Here is a 20677-nt window from a genome sequence, read left to right as displayed (position 1 = left end):
ACAACGACTGACTCTCTAGGGAAGAGGGGGGAGCTGGGTGGGAAACCCCAGCGTCACACTGAAACATTATGTGGGGGACAAGGATTAGGAATCACATTGAAAGGAAGGAGGGGTGGATAATCTAGATAGGAATGCAGCGGCAAAGACCCCACAAATGGACAAAAAAATTAATTGTCTTTCACAACGAAACCCAACATTGTATCAGAGACTCCAGGCAAGAACCCATACTGTACACAGCATTTACAGAGTTAAAGGGCTGTTTCCTCTCTGTCCATGTGTCTGCAGAACAGCAAGGTCAACATGGTATTTATCAGTCTTCAGCACATTTTTCTGTGACAGTCTTCATGTGACACATCTCTCCTCAGGCTGCAGTTTGGAGCTTCTGGTCTGAAGGTTCCATGTCTGACCAAATCTCCTGACCGCATGGTCCAGACTACCCACCCTTACCCCCTCATCTAAGAACCCTGCTCATCTCTCACAATGTTCAGAATGGGAGGGGGATGAGGTCACAGTCTACGCCTCCAGAGGCCCAGGTCAAAGTTCAAATGCTGGGAAGCAGGAAGACTCGGGCTGGGTCAGTTCTGACAAGTAGTGGATAGCCCCGGGCCATACCTGGATGGAGTAAAAAAAAAACAGGTTGACAATACAAGCAAAAACAACAACAGTATAACCACATATCAGGGGAGAACGACTGTCCCCTCTCATTGAAGCCACGGCAGTTCAAGGCTGACCATGGTACTGCAGGCATTGTTTGCAGAAAACAGGATCCCTCATTATAGATTGCAATATTCGTGTACATTTTTTAAATCTAAGACAATCATGGAACTGATAGTTGCTTCTAATACACCAGATGTATGCCCTTGAACTGATTCTTTACAAATCGTACACAGAAGGTGTTAAGGGTAATTTAGTTGCTAATGGCAGCCTGCAGTACCCTGGTCAGCCTTCTAATTAAGTTACTCAATGAGAGGGGGGCAGCACTGAGCTACCCTACGTCATTTCCTGGACTAGCTTTAACTGCGCATGTTACGTCTCCATGAGATGCCAATTTATCAGACTTCATTTGGCTTCAATGCGCTATTCACATAGGAATGAATGGTGTCACGTGATCGATGGATTTGTCCATCCATATACAGTCATTGCCCACATGTACAGGTAACTGCCAAAATAAAGGAAACACCAACATATAGTGTCTTAATAGGACGTTGGGCCTCCACTAGTCAGAACAGCTTCAATGGACCTTGTCATAGATTCTAAGTGTCTGGATCTCTACTGGAGGGATGTGACACCATTTCTTCCAGGACAAATTCCATCATTTGGTGTTTTTGTTGATGGTGGTGGAAAACGCTGTCTCAGCTGCTCCAGAATCTCCCATAAGTGTTCAATTGGGTTGAGATCTGGTGACTGAGACAGCCATGGCATATGGTTTACATGCTCATCAAACCATACAGTGACCACTCATGCCCTGTGGATGGGGGCATTGTCATGCTATAGGGGCATAGCCATGGTAGCCAAAATAATGGCCTGTCCAGAACTTTCATACATGACCCTAAGCATGATAATTAAGATATCAACACAGGAACCACACCTGTGTGGAAGCACCTGCTTTCAATATACTTTGTATCTCTCATTTAGTCAAGTGTTTCCATTATTTTGGCAGTTACCTGTACATGAAAGCTTGTCTTACAAATCACTCAACCACTCTACCATACAATGGCTGAAGACATGGTTTTTATCATGCACTTTTTACACAGATACATAAGTCTCAAATCTCTGAAATAGTTCACAGAGCTAAAAAATCCCTCACACTGTGGGAAGACCTGTAATGTGAAATATTCCAGCATGTATTAGGTAACTTCAAAATGTGAACATTAAATATTCTAGGTTGTACAGTTAACATTATTTATAATACATGGACATAAGTTTAACTGCCGCAATATTCTTTACCAGACTGTTTATCAGTGATAGATTAATTGAGGCAGGGATGTGAAAAGGGAGCTTTTTTGTGTGTGTGTGTGTGTGTGTGTGTGTGTGTGTGTGTGTGTGTGTGTGTGTGTGTGTGTGTGTGTGTGTGTGTGTGTGTGTGTGTGTGTGTGTGTGTGTGTGTGTGTGTGTGTGTGTGTGTGTGTGTGTGTGTGTGTGTGTGTGTGTGTGTGTGTGTGTGAGAGAGATTGAGGAAGGGGGTTAAGGCCAACCAGTCACAGCCCACAAATCTACTCGGACGTGGGCAACAGCTGGTTACCATGGAGATGTGAAGGTAAAGCTGTGTTGTTTCATGTGGCTGCACACAGCAAGTGATGGGGATGGGGGGACAAAGCTGGCATAGGGAACCCTCACCACTACCAAACAGAAGGTAACACCACTACCAAACAGAAGGTAACATCCTTGCCAAACAGAAGGTATCACCACTACCAAACAGAAGGTAACATCCTTGCCAAACAGAAGGTAACACCACTACCAAACAGAAGGTAACATCCTTGCCAAACAGAAGATATCACCACTACCAAACAGAAGGTATCACCACTACCAAACAGAAGGTATCACCACTACCAAACAGAAGGTGACATCCTTGCCAAACAGAAGGTATCACCACTACCAAACAGAAGGTAACATCCTTGCCAAACAGAAGGTATCACCACTACCAAACAGAAGGTATCACCACTACCAAACAGAAGGTAACATCCTTGCCAAACAGAAGGTAACATCCTTGCAAAACAGAAGGTATCACCACTACCAAACAGAAGGTATCACCACTACCAAACAGAAGGTAACATCCTTGCCAAACAGAAGGTTACATCCTTGCCAAACAGAAGGTATCACCACTACCAAACAGAAGGTATCACCACTACCAAACAGAAGGTATCATCCTTGCCAAACAGAAGGTAACAATCTTGCAAAACAGAAGGTATCACCACTACCAAACAGAAGGTTACATCCTTGCCAAACAGTAGGTTACATCCTTGCCAAACAGTAGGTTACATCCTTGCCAAACAGAAGGTAACATCCTTGCCAAACAGAAGGTAACATCCTTGCCAAACAGAAGGTATCACCACTACCAAACAGAAGGTATCATCCTTGCCAAACAGAAGATATCACCACTACCAAACAGAAGGTATCATCCTTGCCAAACAGAAGGTAACATCCTTGCCAAACAGAAGGTATCACCACTACCAAACAGAAGGTATCACCACTACCAAACAGAAGGTAACATCACTACCAAACAGAAGGTATCACCACTACCAAACAGAAGGTATCACCACTACCAAACAGTAGGTATCACCACTACCAAACAGAAGGTAACATCCTTGCCAAACAGAAGGTAACATCCTTGCCAAACAGAAGGTAACATCCTTGCCAAACAGAAGGTATCACCACTACCAAACAGAAGGTATCACCACTACCAAACAGAAGGTAACATCCTTGCCAAACAGAAGATATCACCACTACCAAACAGAAGGTAACATCCTTGCCAAACAGAAGATAACATCCTTGCAAAACAGAAGGTATCACCACTACCAAACAGAAGGTTACATCCTTGCCAAACAGAAGATATCACCACTACCAAACAGAAGGTTACATCCTTGCCAAACAGAAGGTTACATCCTTGCCAAACAGAAGGTAACATCCTTGCCAAACAGAAGGTTACATCCTTGCCAAACAGGAGGTAACATCATTGCCAAACAGAAGGTAACATCCTTGCCAAACAGAAGGTAACATCCTTGCCAAACAGAAGGTAACAACCTTGCCAAACAGAAGGTAACACCACTACCAAACAGAAGGTAACACCACTACCAAACAGAAGGTAACATCCTTGCCAAACAGAAGGTATCACCAGTACCAAACAGAAGGTTACATCCTTGCCAAACAGAAGGTAACAACCTTGGCAAACAGAAGGTATCACCACTACCAAACAGAAGGTAACATCCTTGCCAAACAGAAGGTAACATCCTTGCCAAACAGAAGGTAACATCCTTGCCAAACAGAAGGTATCACCACTACCAAACAGAAGGTAACATCCTTGCCAAACAGAAGGTAACATCCTTGCCAAACAGAAGGTTACATCCTTGCCAAACAGAAGGTATCACCACTACCAAACAGAAGGTAACATCCTTGCCAAACAGAAGGTATCACCACTACCAAACAGAAGGTAACATCCTTGCCAAACAGAAGGTAACATCCTTGCCAAACAGAAGGTAACATCCTTGCCAAACAGAAGGTAAAATCCTTGCCAAACAGAAGGTAACATCCTTGCCAAACAGAAGGTTACATCCTTGCCAAACAGAAGGTAACATCCTTGCCAAACAGAAGGTATCACCACTACCAAACAGAAGGTAACATCCTTGCCAAACAGAAGGTATCACCACTACCAAACAGAAGGTAACATCCTTGCCAAACAGAAGGTATCACCACTACCAAACAGAAGGTAACATCCTTGCCAAACAGAAGGTATCACCACTACCAAACAGAAGGTAACATCCTTGCCAAACAGAAGGTATCACCAGTACCAAACAGAAGGTTACATCCTTGCCAAACAGAAGGTAACAACCTTGGCAAACAGAAGGTATCACCACTACCAAACAGAAGGTAACATCCTTGCCAAACAGAAGGTAACACCACTACCAAACAGAAGGTATCACCACTACCAAACAGAAGGTATCACCACTACCAAACAGAAGGTATCACCACTACCAAACAGAAGGTAACATCCTTGCCAAACAGAAGGTAACATCCTTGCCAAACAGAAGGTAACATCCTTGCCAAACAGAAGGTAACATCCTTGCCAAACAGAAGGTATCACCACTACCAAACAGAAGGTAACATCCTTGCCAAACAGAAGGTATCACCACTACCAAACAGAAGGTAACATCCTTGCCAAACAGAAGGTAACATCCTTGCCAAACAGAAGGTTACATCCTTGCCAAACAGAAGGTATCATCACTACCCAACAGAAGGTATCACCACTACCAAACAGAAGGTATCACCACTACCAAACAGAAGGTATCACCACTACCAAACAGAAGGTATCACCACTACCAAACAGAAGGTAACATCACTACCAAACAGAAGGTATCACCACTACCAAACAGTAGGTATCACCACTACCAAACAGAAGGTAACACCACTACCAAACAGGAGGTATCACCACTACCAAACAGAAGGTATCACCACTACCAAACAGAAGGTATCACCACTACCAAACAGAAGGTAACACCACTACCAAACAGAAGGTATCACCACTACCAAACAGAAGGTATCACCACTACCAAAAAGAAGGTAACATCCTTGCCAAACAGAAGGTATCACCACTACCAAACAGAAGGTAACACCACTACCAAACAGAAGGTAACATCCTTGCCAAACAGAAGGTATCACCACTACCAAACAGAAGGTATCACCACTACCAAACAGAAGGTATCACCACTACCAAACAGAAGGTATCACCACTACCAAACAGAAGGTATCACCACTACCAAACAGAAGGTAACATCCTTGCCAAACAGAAGGTATCACCACTACCAAACAGAAGGTTACATCCTTGCCAAACAGAAGGTATCATCACTACCAAACAGAAGGTATCACCACTACCAAACAGAAGGTAACATCCTTGCCAAACAGAAGGTATCACCACTACCAAACAGAAGGTAACACCACTACCAAACAGAAGGTAATATCCTTGCCAAACAGAAGGTATCATCACTACCAAACAGAAGGTAACATCCTTGCCAAACAGAAGGTAACATCCTTGCCAAACAGAAGGTAACATCCTTGCCAAACAGAAGGTAACATCCTTGCCAAACAGAAGGTATCACCACTACCAAACAGAAGGTAACACCACTACCAAACAGAAGGTATCATCACTACCAAACAGAAGGTAACATCCTTGCCAAACAGAAGGTATCACCACTACCAAACAGAAGGTAACATCCTTGCCAAACAGAAGGTATCACCACTACCAAACAGAAGGTAATATCCTTGCCAAACAGAAGGTATCATCACTACCAAACAGAAGGTAATATCCTTGCCAAACAGAAGGTATCATCACTACCAAACAGAAGGTAACATCCTTGCCAAACAGAAGGTAACATCCTTACCAAACAGAAGGTAACATCCTTGCCAAACAGAAGGTAACATCCTTGCCAAACAGAAGGTAACATCCTTGCCAAACAGAAGGTAACATCCTTGCCAAACAGTAGGTATCACCACTACCAAACAGAAGGTATCATCCTTGCCAAACAGAAGGTAACATCCTCCCTCTACCAGATGATTTGGACTGTGCCTATTGACAGGTCTTATGCTCTACCTGACTGCTGTTCTGTGATGTAAACTCAGCCTTGCCTGGCGATAACAAACTAATTAAAGTTTTCTTTACACTCACTTCACGCAACACTTATCAGATTCTAATTACAGAAAAATTATGATTAAAATATGAACACATATCAACCAGTGAGTCAGAGAGTTGACGTGAACAAGTAACAGCCTCTCAACATTAAAACAGAACTTAGAGATGTCCGACGACAGTGGTTACCATCAGGCTTTTGTTCCAGCCCAGCACTTACACACCGGAATCAAGCTAATTAACTAATCATAAAGACAGTGTGCACAGCTCTCCAGCACCAGGGTTATTGACCACTGTGTTGTGAGACTTCCACAACAAGTTAGACTATACTTCTCTGCTTCTATCAACGACAGAGGTTGTAGTTGTTACACATTGGTAGAGAATGAGGTGAGTTTCTCACCAGACAATGAAAAGAGCTTTGAACATCTAGAAAAAAGAAAATAGCCAATATATGCACTAGTTTTAGATAATTCCAATTCTTGATTTGAACACATTAAAGTATGTTAGGAGATCTCCCCAATAAGAAAATCAGGTGTCTCAGCAGATATTCTCTTTAACCAGAGAAACAGTCTCCTCTCCTCTACCTCCCTCTTTTACCAGAGAGACAGGCTCCTCTCCTCTACCTCCCTCTTTTACCAGAGAGACAGGCTCCTCTCCTCCCTCTTTTACCAGAGAGACAGGCTACTCTCCTCCCTCTTTTACCAGAGAAACAGGCTCCTCTCCTCTACCTCCCTCTTTAACCAGAGAGACATTCTCCTCTCCTCTCCTCCCTCTTTTACCAGAGAGACAGGCTCCTCTCCTCTACCTCCCTCTTTAACCAGAGAAACAGTCTCCTCTCCTCTACCTCCCTCTTTAACCAGAGAGACATTCTCCTCTCCTCTCCCTCCCTCTTTTACCAGAGAGACAGGCTCCTCTCCTCCCTCTTTTACCAGAGAGACAGGCTCCTCTACCTCCCTCTTTTACCAGAGAAACAGGCTCCTCTCCTCTACCTCCCTCTTTTACCAGAGAGACAGGCTCCTCTCCTCCCTCTTTTACCAGAGAGACAGGCTCCTCTACCTCCCTCTTTAACCAGAGAAACAGTCTCCTCTCCTCTACCTCCCTCTTTAACCAGAGAAACAGTCTCCTCTCCTCTACCTCCCTCTTTTACCATAGAGACAGGCTCCTCTCCCTCCCTCTTTAACCAGAGAAACAGTCTCCTCTCCTCTACCTCCCTCTTTAACCAGAGAAACAGTCTCTTCTCCTCTCCCTCCCTCTTTTACCAGAGAAACAGGCTCCTCTCCTCTACCTCCCTCTTTAACCAGAGAAACAGTCTCTTCTCCTCTCCCTCCCTCTTTTACCAGAGAAACAGTCTCCTCTCCTCTACCTCCCTCTTTAACCAGAGAGACAGGCTCCTCTCCCTCCCTCTTTAACCAGAGAAACAGGCTCCTCTCCTCTCCTCCCTCTTTTACCAGAGAGACAGGCTCCTCTCCTCCCTCTTTAACCAGAGAAACAGTCTCCTCTCCTCTACCTCCCTCTTTAACCAGAGAAACAGTCTCTTCTCCTCTCCTCCCTCTTTTACCAGAGAAACAGTCTCCTCTCCTCTACCTCCCTCTTTTACCAGAGAAACAGTCTCCTCTCCTCTACCTCCCTCTTTAACCAGAGAGACAGGCTCCTCTCCTCTACCTCCCTCTTTAACCAGAGAAACAGTCTCTTCTCCTCTCCCTCCCTCTTTTACCAGAGAAACAGTCTCTTCGCCTCTCCCTCCCTCTTTTACCAGAGAAACAGTCTCCTCTCCTCTACCTCCCTCTTTTACCAGAGAAACAGTCTCCTCTCCTCTACCTCCCTCTTTAACCAGAGAAACAGTCTCTTCTCCTCTCCCTCCCTCTTTTACCAGAGAAACAGTCTCCTCTCCTCTCCCTCCCTCTTTTACCAGAGAGACATTCTCCTCTCCTCTACCTCCCTCTTTTACCAGAGAGACAGGCTCCTCTACCTCCCTCTTTTACCAGAGAAACAGGCTCCTCTCCTCTACCTCCCTCTTTTACCAGAGAAACAGGCTCCTCTCCTCTACCTCCCTCTTTTACCAGAGAAACAGGCTCCTCTCCTCTACCTCCCTCTTTTACCAGAGAGACAGACTCCTCTCCTCTCCCTTTTACCAGAGACAGTCTCTTCTCCTCTCTTCTCTCTTTTACCAGAGAGACATTATCCTCTTCTCTACCTCCCTCTTTTACCAGACATTCTCCTCTCCTCCCTCGTTTACCAGAGAGACATTCTCCTCTCCTCTCCTCCCTCTTTTACCAGAGAGACAGGCTCCTCTCCTCTCCCTCCCTCTTTTACCAGAGAGACATTCTCCTCTCCTCTCCTCCCTCTTTTACCAGAGAGACGTTCTCCTCTCCTCTCCTCCCTCTTTTACCAGAGAGACAGGCTCCTGTCCTCTACCTCTCTCTTTTACCAGAGAGACAGTCTCCTCTCCTCTCCCTCCCTCTTTTACCAGAGAGACATTCTCCTCTCCTCTACCTCCCTCTTTTACCAGAGAGACAGGCTCCTCTACCTCCCTCTTTTACCAGAGAAACAGGCTCCTCTCCTCTACCTCCCTCTTTTACCAGAGAGACAGACTCCTCTCCTCTCCCTTTTACCAGAGACAGTCTCTTCTCCTCTCTTCTCTCTTTTACCAGACATTCTCCTCTCCTCCCTCGTTTACCAGAGAGACATTCTCCTCTCCTCTCCTCCCTCTTTTACCAGAGAGACAGGCTCCTCTCCTCTACCTCCCTCTTTTACCAGAGAGACACAGTCTCATCTCCTCTCCCTCCCTCTTTTACCAGAGAGACATTCTCCTCTCCTCTCCTCCCTCTTTTACCAGAGACAGGCTCCTGTCCTCTACCTCTCTCTTTTACCAGAGAGACAGTCTCCTCTCCTCTCCCTCCCTCTTTTACCAGAGAGACATTCTCCTCTCCTCTACCTCCCTCTTTTACCAGAGAGACAGGCTCCTCTACCTCCCTCTTTAACCAGAGAAACAGGCTCCTCTCCTCTACCTCCCTCTTTTACCAGAGAAACAGGCTCCTCTCCTCTACCTCCCTCTTTTACCAGAGAGACAGACTCCTCTCCTCTCCCTTTTACCAGAGACAGTCTCTTCTCCTCTCTTCTCTCTTTTACCAGACATTCTCCTCTCCTCCCTCGTTTACCAGAGAGACATTCTCCTCTCCTCTCCTCCCTCTTTTACCAGAGAGACAGGCTCCTCTCCTCTACCTCCCTCTTTTACCAGAGAGACACAGTCTCATCTCCTCTCCCTCCCTCTTTTACCAGAGAGACATTCTCCTCTCCTCTCCTCCCTCTTTTACCAGAGAGACAGGCTCCTGTCCTCTACCTCTCTCTTTTACCAGAGAGACAGTCTCCTCTCCTCTCCCTCCCTCTTTTACCAGAGAAACAGGCTCCTCTCCTCTCCCTCCCTCTTTTACCAGAGAAACAGGCTCCTCTCCTCTCCCTCCCTCTTTTACCAGAGAGACAGTCTCCTCTCCTTCCCTCTTTTACCAGAGAGACAGTCTCCTCTCCTTCCCTCTTTTACCAGAGAGACAATCTCCTCTCTTCTCCTCCCTCTTTTACCAGAGATACAAAGAGTCTCCTCTCTTCTGCCTCACTCTTTTATCAGAGACAGGCTCCTCTTTTAGCAGAGACAGTCTCCTCTCCACTGCCTCCCTTTTTTACCAGAGAGACAGTTTCCCCCCATTCTCTTTTACCAGAGACAGTCTCCTCTCCTCTCTGTTATACCAGAGAGACAGTCTCCTCATCTACCTCCCTCTTTTACTACACTGAAAGAGGGATGAGTAGGTCATTAATTCTATTTATTAATGCGCTTCTACTGCCCTCTGATACGTTCTCTCCCTCCCACATTGCACCTCCATCCTCTCTCCCACACAAAGAGAACCTATCGTTAGCATAGCTAAACAAGCTTACCACTTAAAGATCCACAGAGTCCCTCTTATTTTGTTGTTAACGCTGCTTTGATTTTGCCATTATGGCCATTGAACGAGACTGTCATTTCTGAGGGACGGAATTGTGTGGAGCGTCGGCAGGGCCCTTTCATAATTGGACCTTGTCCAAGAGCGGCCAGACATATTTAAAGCAAATTCGGCATGCGTTTTTTTTTCTCTCAGAAATGACAGAGATTATTGGGGAGAAGAAAATATGAAAAATGTCACGTAATTCAAGGATGTTTTTCTGTGTTGGAATAAAGTTTTACCTTCATAACAGAGAGTTTGGTCTGTCTGGAATGTTGCAGCCGTGGGTTCTGTAGTCTAGACACCACTCAGCAAACTGGGAAAAATGAGGCCCAAAACACAGAGTAACTGTAGTGCAGTTTACCGTACTTTAGTTTACTCTAGTGCAGTTTACTGTAGTGTAGTTTACTGTAGTGTAGTTTACTGTAGTGCACTGTTGCGTAGTTTACTGTAGTGTAGTTTACTGTAGTGCAGTTTACTGTAGTGCACTGTTGCGTAGTTTACTGTAGTGTAGTTTACTGTACTGTAGTGTAGTCTACTGTAGCATACTGTAGTTTACTGTAATGTAGTTTACTGTAGTGTAGTGTACTGTAGTGTAGTGTACTGTAGTGTACTGTACTGTAGTGTACTGTAGCGTAGTCTACTGTGGTGAAGTTTACTGTACTGTAGTTTACCCTACTGTAGTGTACTGTAGTTTACTGTACTGTAGTGTAGCGTACTGTAGTGTAGTGTAGTCTACTGTAGTTTACTGTAGTTTACTGTACTGTAGTTTACTGTAGCCCAGTTTACTGTAGTTTACTGTAGTGTAGTGTACTGTACTGTAGTCTACTGTAGTTTAGTGTAGTGTAGTGTAGTGTACTGTAGTGTAGTGTAGTCTACTGCAGTTTAGTGTAGTCTACTGTAGCGTACTGTAGTTTACTGTACTGTAGTTTACTGTAGCATAGTTTACTGTACTGTAGTTTACTGTAGTGTAGTGTAGTTTACTGTAGCATAGTTTACTGTAGTGTACTGAAGTGTACTGTACTGTAGTTTACTGTAGCATAGTTTACTGTACTGTAGTGTAGTGTAATGTAGCATAGTTTACTGTAGTTTACTGTACTGTAGTGTACTGTAGCATAGTTTACTGTACTGTAGTGTAGTGTACTGTAGTGTAGTCTACTGTAGTTTACTGTATTGTAGTGTAGTCTACTGTAGCATACTGTAGTTTACTGTACTGTGGTTTATGTAGCATAGTTTACTGTACTGTAGTGTAGTGTAATGTAGCATAGTTTACTGTAGTTTACTGTACTGTAGTGTACTGTAGCATAGTTTACTGTACTGTAGTGTAGTGTAGTGTAGTCTACTGTAGTTTACTGTATTGTAGTGTAGTCTACTGTAGCATACTGTAGTTTACTGTACTGTGGTTTACTGTAGCATCGTTTACTGTAGTTTACTGTACTGTAGTGTACTGTAGCATAGTTTACTGTACTGTAGTGTAGTGTACTGTAGTGTAGTCTACTGTAGTTTACTGTATTGTAGTGTAGTCTACTGTAGCATACTGTAGTTTACTGTACTGTGGTTTATGTAGCATAGTTTACTGTACTGTAGTGTAGTGTAATGTAGCATAGTTTACTGTAGTTTACTGTACTGTAGTGTACTGTAGCATAGTTTACTGTACTGTAGTGTAGTGTAGTGTAGTCTACTGTAGTTTACTGTATTGTAGTGTAGTCTACTGTAGCATACTGTAGTTTACTGTACTGTGGTTTACTGTAGCATCGTTTACTGTAGTTTACTGTACTGTAGTTTACTGTAGTGTAGTGTACTGTAGTTTACTGTACTGTAGTGTAGTCTACTGTAGTGTAGTCTAATGCAGTGTACTGTAGTTTACTGTACTGTAGTTTACTGTACTGTAGTTTACTGTAGTGTAGTGTACTGTAGTCTACTGTAGTTTACTGTACTGTAGTGTAGTCTACTGTAGTGTAGTCTACTGTAGTGTAGTCTAATGCAGTGTACTGTAGTTTACTGTACTGTAGTTTACTGTACTGTAGTTTACTGTAGTGTAGTGTACTGTAGTCTACTGTAGTTTACTGTACTGTAGTTTACTGTGGTGTAGTCTACTGTAGTGTAGTCTACTGTAGTGTAGTCTACTGTAGTTTAGTGTAGTGCAATGAACTGTAGTTTACTGTAGTGTAGTTTACTGTAGTGTATTCTACTGTACTGTAGTCTACTGTAGTGTAGTGTACTGTAGTGTAGTCTACTGTAGTGTAGTATACTGTAGTGTACTGTACTATAGTGTAGTGTAGTGCACGGTACTGTAGTGTAGTGTAGTGTACTGTAGTCTACTGTAGTGTAGTGTAGTGTACTGTACTGTACTGTAGTGTAGTGTACTGTAGTCTACTGTAGTGTAGTGTAGTGTAGTGTACTGTAGTGTAGTGTAGTGTACTTTAGTCTACTGTAGTGTAGTGTACTGTACTGTAGTGTAGTGTAGTGTAATCTACTGTAGTGTAGTGTAGTCTACTGTAGTGTAGTGTAGGGTAGTGTAGTTTACTGTAGTGTAGTGTAGTCTACTGTAGTGTAGTGTAGTGTAGTGTAATCTACTGTAGTGTAGTGTAGTGTAGTGTAGTGTAGTGTACTGTAGCGTAGTGTAGTGTTGTCTACTATACTGTAGTGTAGTGTGGTGTAGTCTACTATACTGTAGTGTAGTGTAGTCTACTATACTGTAGTGTAGTGTAGTGTAGTCTACTGTAGTGTAGTGTAGTGTAGTCTACTATACTGTAGTGTAGTGTAGTGTAGTCTACTGTAGTGTAGTGTAGTGTAGTCTACTGTAGTGTAGTGTAGTGTACTGTAGTGTAGTGTAGTCTACTGTAGTGTAGTGTAGTGTACTGTAGTGTAGTGTTGTCTACTATACTGTAGTGTAGTGTAGTCTACTGTAGTGTAGTGTACTGTAGTGTAGTGTAGTGTACTGTAGTGTACTGTAGTGTAGTGTAGTGTAGTCTACTGTACTGTAGTGTAGTGTAGTGTACTGTAGTGTAGTGTAGTGTAGTCTACTGTAGTGTAGTGTACTGTAGTGTAGTGTACTGTAGTGTAGTGTTGTCTACTATACTGTAGTGTAGTGTGGTGTAGTCTACTATACTTTAGTGTAGTGTAGTCTACTGTAGTTCAGTGGAGTCTACTGTAGTGTAGTGTAGTCTACAATACTGTAGTGTAGCGTAGTGTAGTCTACTATACTGTAGTGTAGTGTAGTGTAATCTACTGTAGTGTAGTGTAGTGTAGTCTACTGTAGTGTAGTGTAGTCTACTGTAGTGTAGTGTAGTCTAATCTACTGTAGTGTAGTGTAGTGTAGTCTACTATACTGCAGTGTAGTGTAATCTACTGTAGTGTAGTGTAGTGTAGTGTAGTCTACTATACTGTAGTGTAGTGTAATCTACTGTAGTGTAGTGTAGTGTAGTGTATTGTAGTCTACTATACTGTAGTGTAGTGTAGTGTAGTCTACTGTAGTGTAGTCTACATGTAGTGTAGTCTACTTTACTGTAGTGTAGTGCACGGTAGTCTACTGTAGTGTAGTGTAGTCTACTGTAGTGTAGTGTAGTGTAGTGTAATTTACTGTAGTGTAGTGTAGTCTACTGTAGTGTAGTGTACGTGTAGTGTAGTGCAGTCTACTGTAGTGTAGTGTAGTCTACGTGTAGTGTAGTCTACTATACTATAGTGTAGTGTAATCTACTGTAGTGTAGTGTAGTCTACTGTAGTGTAGTCTACGTGTAGTGTAGTCTACTGTAGTGTAGTGTAGTCTACGTGTAGTGTAGTCTACTATACTATAGTGTAGTGTAGTGTAGTCTACTATACTATAGTGTAGTGTAGTCTACTATACTGTAGTGTAGTGTAGTTTGTGTGGGTGCATCCTTCCTTCCCCATCATTCAGAGGAATCAGATCTGAAGGAGGACACTACTGCTGCAGCAACTAGGAGCTCAGGAGCCCTGCATCTCACACACACACACACACACACACACACACACACACACACACACACACACACACACACACACACACACACACACAGGCACTCACAAACACACACACACTGTCACTCACACACACTGTCACTCACTGTCACTCACACACACACACACACACACACAGTCACTCACACACACACAGTCACTCACACACACACAGTCACTCACACACACCTTTATTTCCATGACAATAGCAAGGAAAGTGAGATTTATGCATCTATTGAAGAGGGGGTAGAGGCACAAAGGAAAATATTAAATTATACACGCACAGTCGCACCACACACACACACACTCAGTCGCACCACACACACACACACACACACACACACACACACACACACACACACACACACACACACACACACACACACAGTCGCACCACACACACACACACACACACACACACACACACACAATCGCACCACACACACACGCGCACTCAGTCGCACCACACACACACACACAGACGCTCATTGTGCTACCTTGCATGCACGGTAGAGGTACTTCTTCTCCTGGGTGACCTGGTAGAGGCTGAGGAAGGAATAGGCGTTGCCTGCCGTGCCGTGACAGATACCATAACCTTTCTTCAGCAGGCCTCTCTGTCAGATCACCTCCCCGAACTCCACAGCTGCCTTCAGGTACTTTTCCTCCTGAAAAACCTGGAGGGAGGGAGGGAAGGAAGGAAGGAAGGAAGGAAGGAAGGAAGGAAGGAAGGAGGGAGGGAGGGAGGGAGGGAGGGAGGGAGGGAGGGAGGGAGGGAGGGAGGGAGGGAGGGAGGGAGGGAGGGAGGGAGGGAGGGAGGGATATGACATGAGGGAGAGACGTTAAGAGAGAGGAAGGAGGGATAAAAGGGAGATAACATGAGGCTCATGCCCAATGTCAACTCCTAACTTCCCATGCACTTGTGGGGATCTGAGATGATTTGATGTAAGAAACATGGTAGAGTACTATAATTTATATGGCAGTTTATAAACATACACCTATTCAAAATGTCCTTACATTACACAGTGAGACTGAAATAGCCAAAGATAAAGTATCGCTCAATCAAATGTATTTTATAAAGCCCTTTTTACATCAGTTGTCGCAGAAGCCCATTGGCTAGGACAAACTTGACAGAAGGCAGGAACCTGCATAGTAGCAGTAGACTTTTTCAAAGAGACAAAATGACGCTGCACTGTGTGTACGTGGTCTGTCTCTCCCTCCATCAGTCATCGCAAATGAAGACAGTGGGTTCAGGGCTTCTGTGAGTCAGCTTGTACGAGGCCATGCTGATAACAGCAGAAAAACCCACCTATTCCTCAACAAGACCTCTTGAAATTGACTGTGATATACACTGCTCAAAAAAAATAAAGGGAACACTTAAATAACACATCCTAGATCTGAATGAATGAAATAATCTTATTAAGTACTTTTTTCTTTACATAGTTGAATGTGCTGACAACAAAATCACACAAAAATAATCAATGGAAATCCAATTTATCAACCCATGGAGGTCTGGATTTGGAGTCACACTCTAAATTAAAGTGGAAAACCACACTACAGGCTGATCCAACTTTGATGTAATGTCCTTAAAACCAGTCAAAATGAGGCTCAGTAGTGTGTGTGGCCTCCACGTGCCTGTATGACCTCCCTACAACGCCTGGGCATGCTCCTGATGAGGTGGCGGATGGTCTCCTGAGGGATCTCCTTCCAGACCTGGACTAAAACATCCGCCAACTCCTGGACAGTCTGTGGTGCAATGTGGCGTTGGTGGATGGAGCGAGACATGATGTCCCAGATGTGCTCAATTGGATTCAGGTCTGGGGAATGAGCGAGCCAGTCCATAGCATCAATGCCTTCCTCTTGCAGGAACTGCTGACACACTCCAGCCACATGAGGTCTAGCATTGTCTTGCATTAGGAGGGACCCAGGGCCAACCACACCAGCATATGGTCTCACAAGGGGCCTGAGGATCTCATCTCGGTACCTAATGGCAGTCAGGCTACCTCTGGCGAGCAAATGGAGGGCTGTGCGGCCCCCCAAAGAAATGCCACCCCACACCATGACTGACCCACCGCCAAACCGGTCATGCTGGAGGATGTTGCAGGCAGCAGAATGTTCTTCACGGCGTCTCCAGACTCTGTCACGTCTGTCACGTGCTCAGTGTGAACCTGCTTTCATCTGTGAAGAGCACAGGGCGCCAGTGACCAAAACATCAGCCAGGAAGCATAGGAACTGAGAAGTGGTCTGTGGTCACCCCCTGCAGAACCACTCCTTTATTGGGGGTGTTTTGCTTATTGCCTATAATTTCCACCTGCTGTCTATTCCATTTGCACAACAGCATGTGAAATTTATTGTCAATCAGTGTTGCTTCCTAAGTGGACAGTTTGATTTCACAGAAATGTGATTGACTTGGAGTTACATTGTGTTGTTTAAGTGTTCCCTTTATTTTTTTGAGCAGTATATATATATATATATATATATACACACTGTAGCATTTCAAAGCTAGGATGTACTGTAGTGCTTCATTAAATTCAGTCCGTTATCAAAATGTGACACCAGGGCCCGTATTCATAAAGCCTCTCTGAGTACGAGTGCTGGTCTAGGATCAGATCCCACCCCATGTCCATGTAATCTTATTCATTATGATCTAAAAGGATAAACTGGTCCTAGACCAGCACTCCTACTCTGACTCTGTGAATTGGGGCCATGGTCCTGCAGTACGCTTAATATCCACTAGGTGGCACTGTGGATTGTGGCTTTATCCTGTGAGGTGCCACAGAGCCATTGAAATGCAGCAGGAGCTGTTAGGTTCATCACCTCTGGCTATAGATTTAATTCTCTTTCCTCTGGGTGATTCCATGCAACTATGTAACAGTGGTAGAGTTGGAGAGAGCCTGGTTCACTACCGCTCTCCTCCATATGGAAGAGTACCTCAGTAATGTCAACTGGTGGGGTTAGAGGGACATTGATATAAGGAAAACGAATAAGCCCTAATATTGAATGAGTGTACTCGTGGGGGTAATAGTGTACTCGTGAGAGTAATAGTGTACTCGTGGGGGTAATAGTGTACTCGTGAGGGTAAGAGTGTACTCGTGGGGGTAAGAGTGTACTCGTGGGGGTAAGAGTGTACTCGTGAGGGTTAGAGTGTACTCGTGAGGGTAATAGTGTACTCGTGGGGGTTAGAGTGTACTCGTGGGGGTAATAGTGTACTCATGGGGGTAAGAGTGTACTCGTGGGGGTTAGAGTGTACTCGTGAGGGTAATAGTGTACTCGTGGGGGTTAGAGTGTACTCGTGGGGGTAATAGTGTACTCGTGGGGGTAATAGTGTACTCGTGGGGGTAAGAGTGTACCCGTGGGGGTAAGAGTGTACTTGTGGGGGTTAGAGTGTACTCGTGAGGGTAATAGTGTACTCGTGGGGGTAATAGTGTACTCGTGGGGGTAATAGTGTACTCGTGGGGGTAATAGTGTACTCGTGGGTGTAATAGTGTACTCGTGGGGGTAAGAGTGTACTCGTGGGGTAATAGTGTACTCGTGGGGGTAATAGTGTACTCGTGAGGGTTAGAGAGCTATGCTAAAGAGAGGAGTGTGGTTTTGAGTCTCTTTTGACTATTTGAACAACCAACACAACAGTACATGTTGGGTCTTCACCACGTGAGATGTGGTGTGGGTTTCTGTCCCTCACCTTGTGTGCCACGATGAGCATGTGTACCAGCCCCGGAGCACCAGCCGGTCTGTCTCGTTGATTAGCGACGAGGGGTAGTTTCCCCAGCAGTCCACACCAAATCAGATAGGACCTTCTGGTTCACGAGAGAGAGAGAGAGAGAGAGAGAGAGAAAGAACACACCTCTCTATCATTAAATGTGAAGGCTGTATATTATTAATTATATACGTTTAATTATTACGTGATTAAACTAATCAAGTAAACATGAATTAACTAGGAAGTCGGGGCACCATGGGAAAATGTTTAGAGTTATAATTTCCCGAATATAACTCTTCAGATATTTTAATATCTTATCAATTAGTCTTCCATTAATGATTATTAAAAACAGAAGGAGAGTGAAAGAGAGGTTTACGCAGTAAAAATCCATATCCACACCTCCTTTGAATAAATATCAAGGTAACAACAGAAGCCCAAGTTCAGGGGCAGAGCATCAATTTGTGGCCTACAGAAACTAATGACAAGGCAGCAGTGGTGTGAGAACAGAATGTATTTGGTATGAAGACTATTGTAGAATGACATTTGATAACACAGTATACTGAAATCTGATTATATAAATACAGTCATCCTTATTGCAATAAACAATTAATTAACAACATACTGCCCAGCTCTGAAACATCCCAGAATGTTAGACTTGCCTTTCACTTTACATGCAGCAGGTTGGTCAGAGATTCCATTTATGAGAGAATGTCAATAGTAAAGGAATATGTCAGCCATTTTCCTCTGGATTTCCTTAAGAGACTATAAAAATCCCAGGCTCAATGTTTATTATCCCAAGAAACACTTAGCTGTGGTGAACAATCTGCACTAGATGGTTTTTACTGAACACAGAGAGAGCTGAATTAGAGGCAAGTGTCAGAGAGAATATATGATGAGGCCAATCTTTTGATTTGGCTCTGTGGCAAAAGAGGCCATGGCCTACTGAGGAGAAGTCTGCCGTTAGAGAATATTACGAGACAGACAGAAAGAGAGAGCTACATAGCTACAGAGAGAGAGAGAGAGAGAGAGAGCCACACACACAGGGAGAGAGAGAGAGAGCCACACACAGAGAGAGAGAGAGAGAGAGAGAGAGAGAGAGAGAGCGAGAGCCACAGACAGAGCTACAGACAGAGTGAGAGAGAGGGCTACAGAGAGAGAGAGACACAGAGAGTGAGAGAGAGGGCTTCAGAGAGAGAGAGAAAGAGAGAGAGCTACAGAGAGAGCGAGAGAGAGAGAGAGAGCTACAAACAGAAAGAAAGAGCGAGAGCTAAAGACAGAGCTACAGAGACAGAGCTACAGAGACAGAGCTACAGAGACAAAGCTACAGACAGAGCTACAGACAGAGCTACTGTTAGAGAACATTACACCTAGACAGAGAGAGAGAGAGAGCTACTGTTAGAGAACATTACACCTAGACAGAGAGAGAGAGAGCTACTGTTAGAGAACATTACACCCAGACAGAGAGAGAGAGAGAGAGAGAGAGAGAGAGAGAGAGCTACTGTTAGAGAACATTACACCCAGAGAAAGAGAGCCACTGTTAGAAAACATTACACCCAGACAGAGAGAGAGAGAGAGAGCTACTGTTAGAGAACATTACACCTAGACAGAGAGAGAGAGAGAGAGAGAGAGAGAGCTACTGTTAGAGAACATTACACCCAGACAGAGAGAGAGAGAGCTACTGTTAGAGAACATTACACCCAGACAGAGAGAGAGAGAGAGAGAGAGCTACTGTTAGAAAACATTACACCCAGACACAGAGAGAGAGAGAGAGCTACTGTTAGAGAACATTACACCTAGACAGAGAGAGAGAGAGAGAGCTACTGTTAGAGAACATTACACCAAGACAGAGAGAGAGAGAGAGAGCTACTGTTAGAGAACATTACACCCAGACAGAGAGAGAGAGCTACTGTTAGAGAACATTACACCTAGACAGAGAGAGAGAGAGAGAGAGCTACTGTTAGAGAACATTACACCTAGACAGAGAGAGAGAGAGAGAGCTACTGTTAGAGAACATTACACCTAGACAGAGAGAGAGAGCTACTGTTAGAGAACATTACACCAAGACAGAGAGAGAGAGAGAGAGCTACTGTTAGAGAACATTACACCCAGACCGAGAGAGAGAGAGAGAGAGAGAGCTACTGTTAGAGAACATTACACCCAGACAGAGAGAGAGAGAGAGAGAGAGAGAGCTACTGTTAGAGAACATTACACCCAGACAGAGAGAGAGAGAGAGCTACTGTTAGAGAACATTACACCCAGACAGAGAGAGAGAGAGCGAGAGAGAGAGCTACTGTTAGAGAACATTACACCCAGACAGAGAGAGAGAGAGAGCTACTGTTAGAGAACATTACACCTAGACAGAGAGAGAGAGAGAGAGCTACTGTTAGAGAACATTACACCAAGACAGAGAGAGAGAGAGAGAGCTACTGTTAGAGAACATTACACCCAGACAGAGAGAGAGAGCTACTGTTAGAGAACATTACACCTAGACAGAGAGAGAGAGAGAGAGAGCTACTGTTAGAGAACATTACACCTAGACAGAGAGAGAGAGAGAGAGCTACTGTTAGAGAACATTACACCTAGACAGAGAGAGAGAGCTACTGTTAGAGAACATTACACCAAGACAGAGAGAGAGAGAGAGAGCTACTGTTAGAGAACATTACACCCAGACCGAGAGAGAGAGAGAGAGAGAGAGCT

Source organism: Salmo salar, chromosome ssa19 (genome assembly GCF_905237065.1).
Source record: "Salmo salar chromosome ssa19, Ssal_v3.1, whole genome shotgun sequence".
In the NCBI taxonomy this organism is placed as follows: domain Eukaryota; kingdom Metazoa; phylum Chordata; class Actinopteri; order Salmoniformes; family Salmonidae; genus Salmo; species Salmo salar.
The sequence above is the reverse complement of the archived record's forward strand: the minus strand, read 5'-3'. Positions refer to the sequence as shown.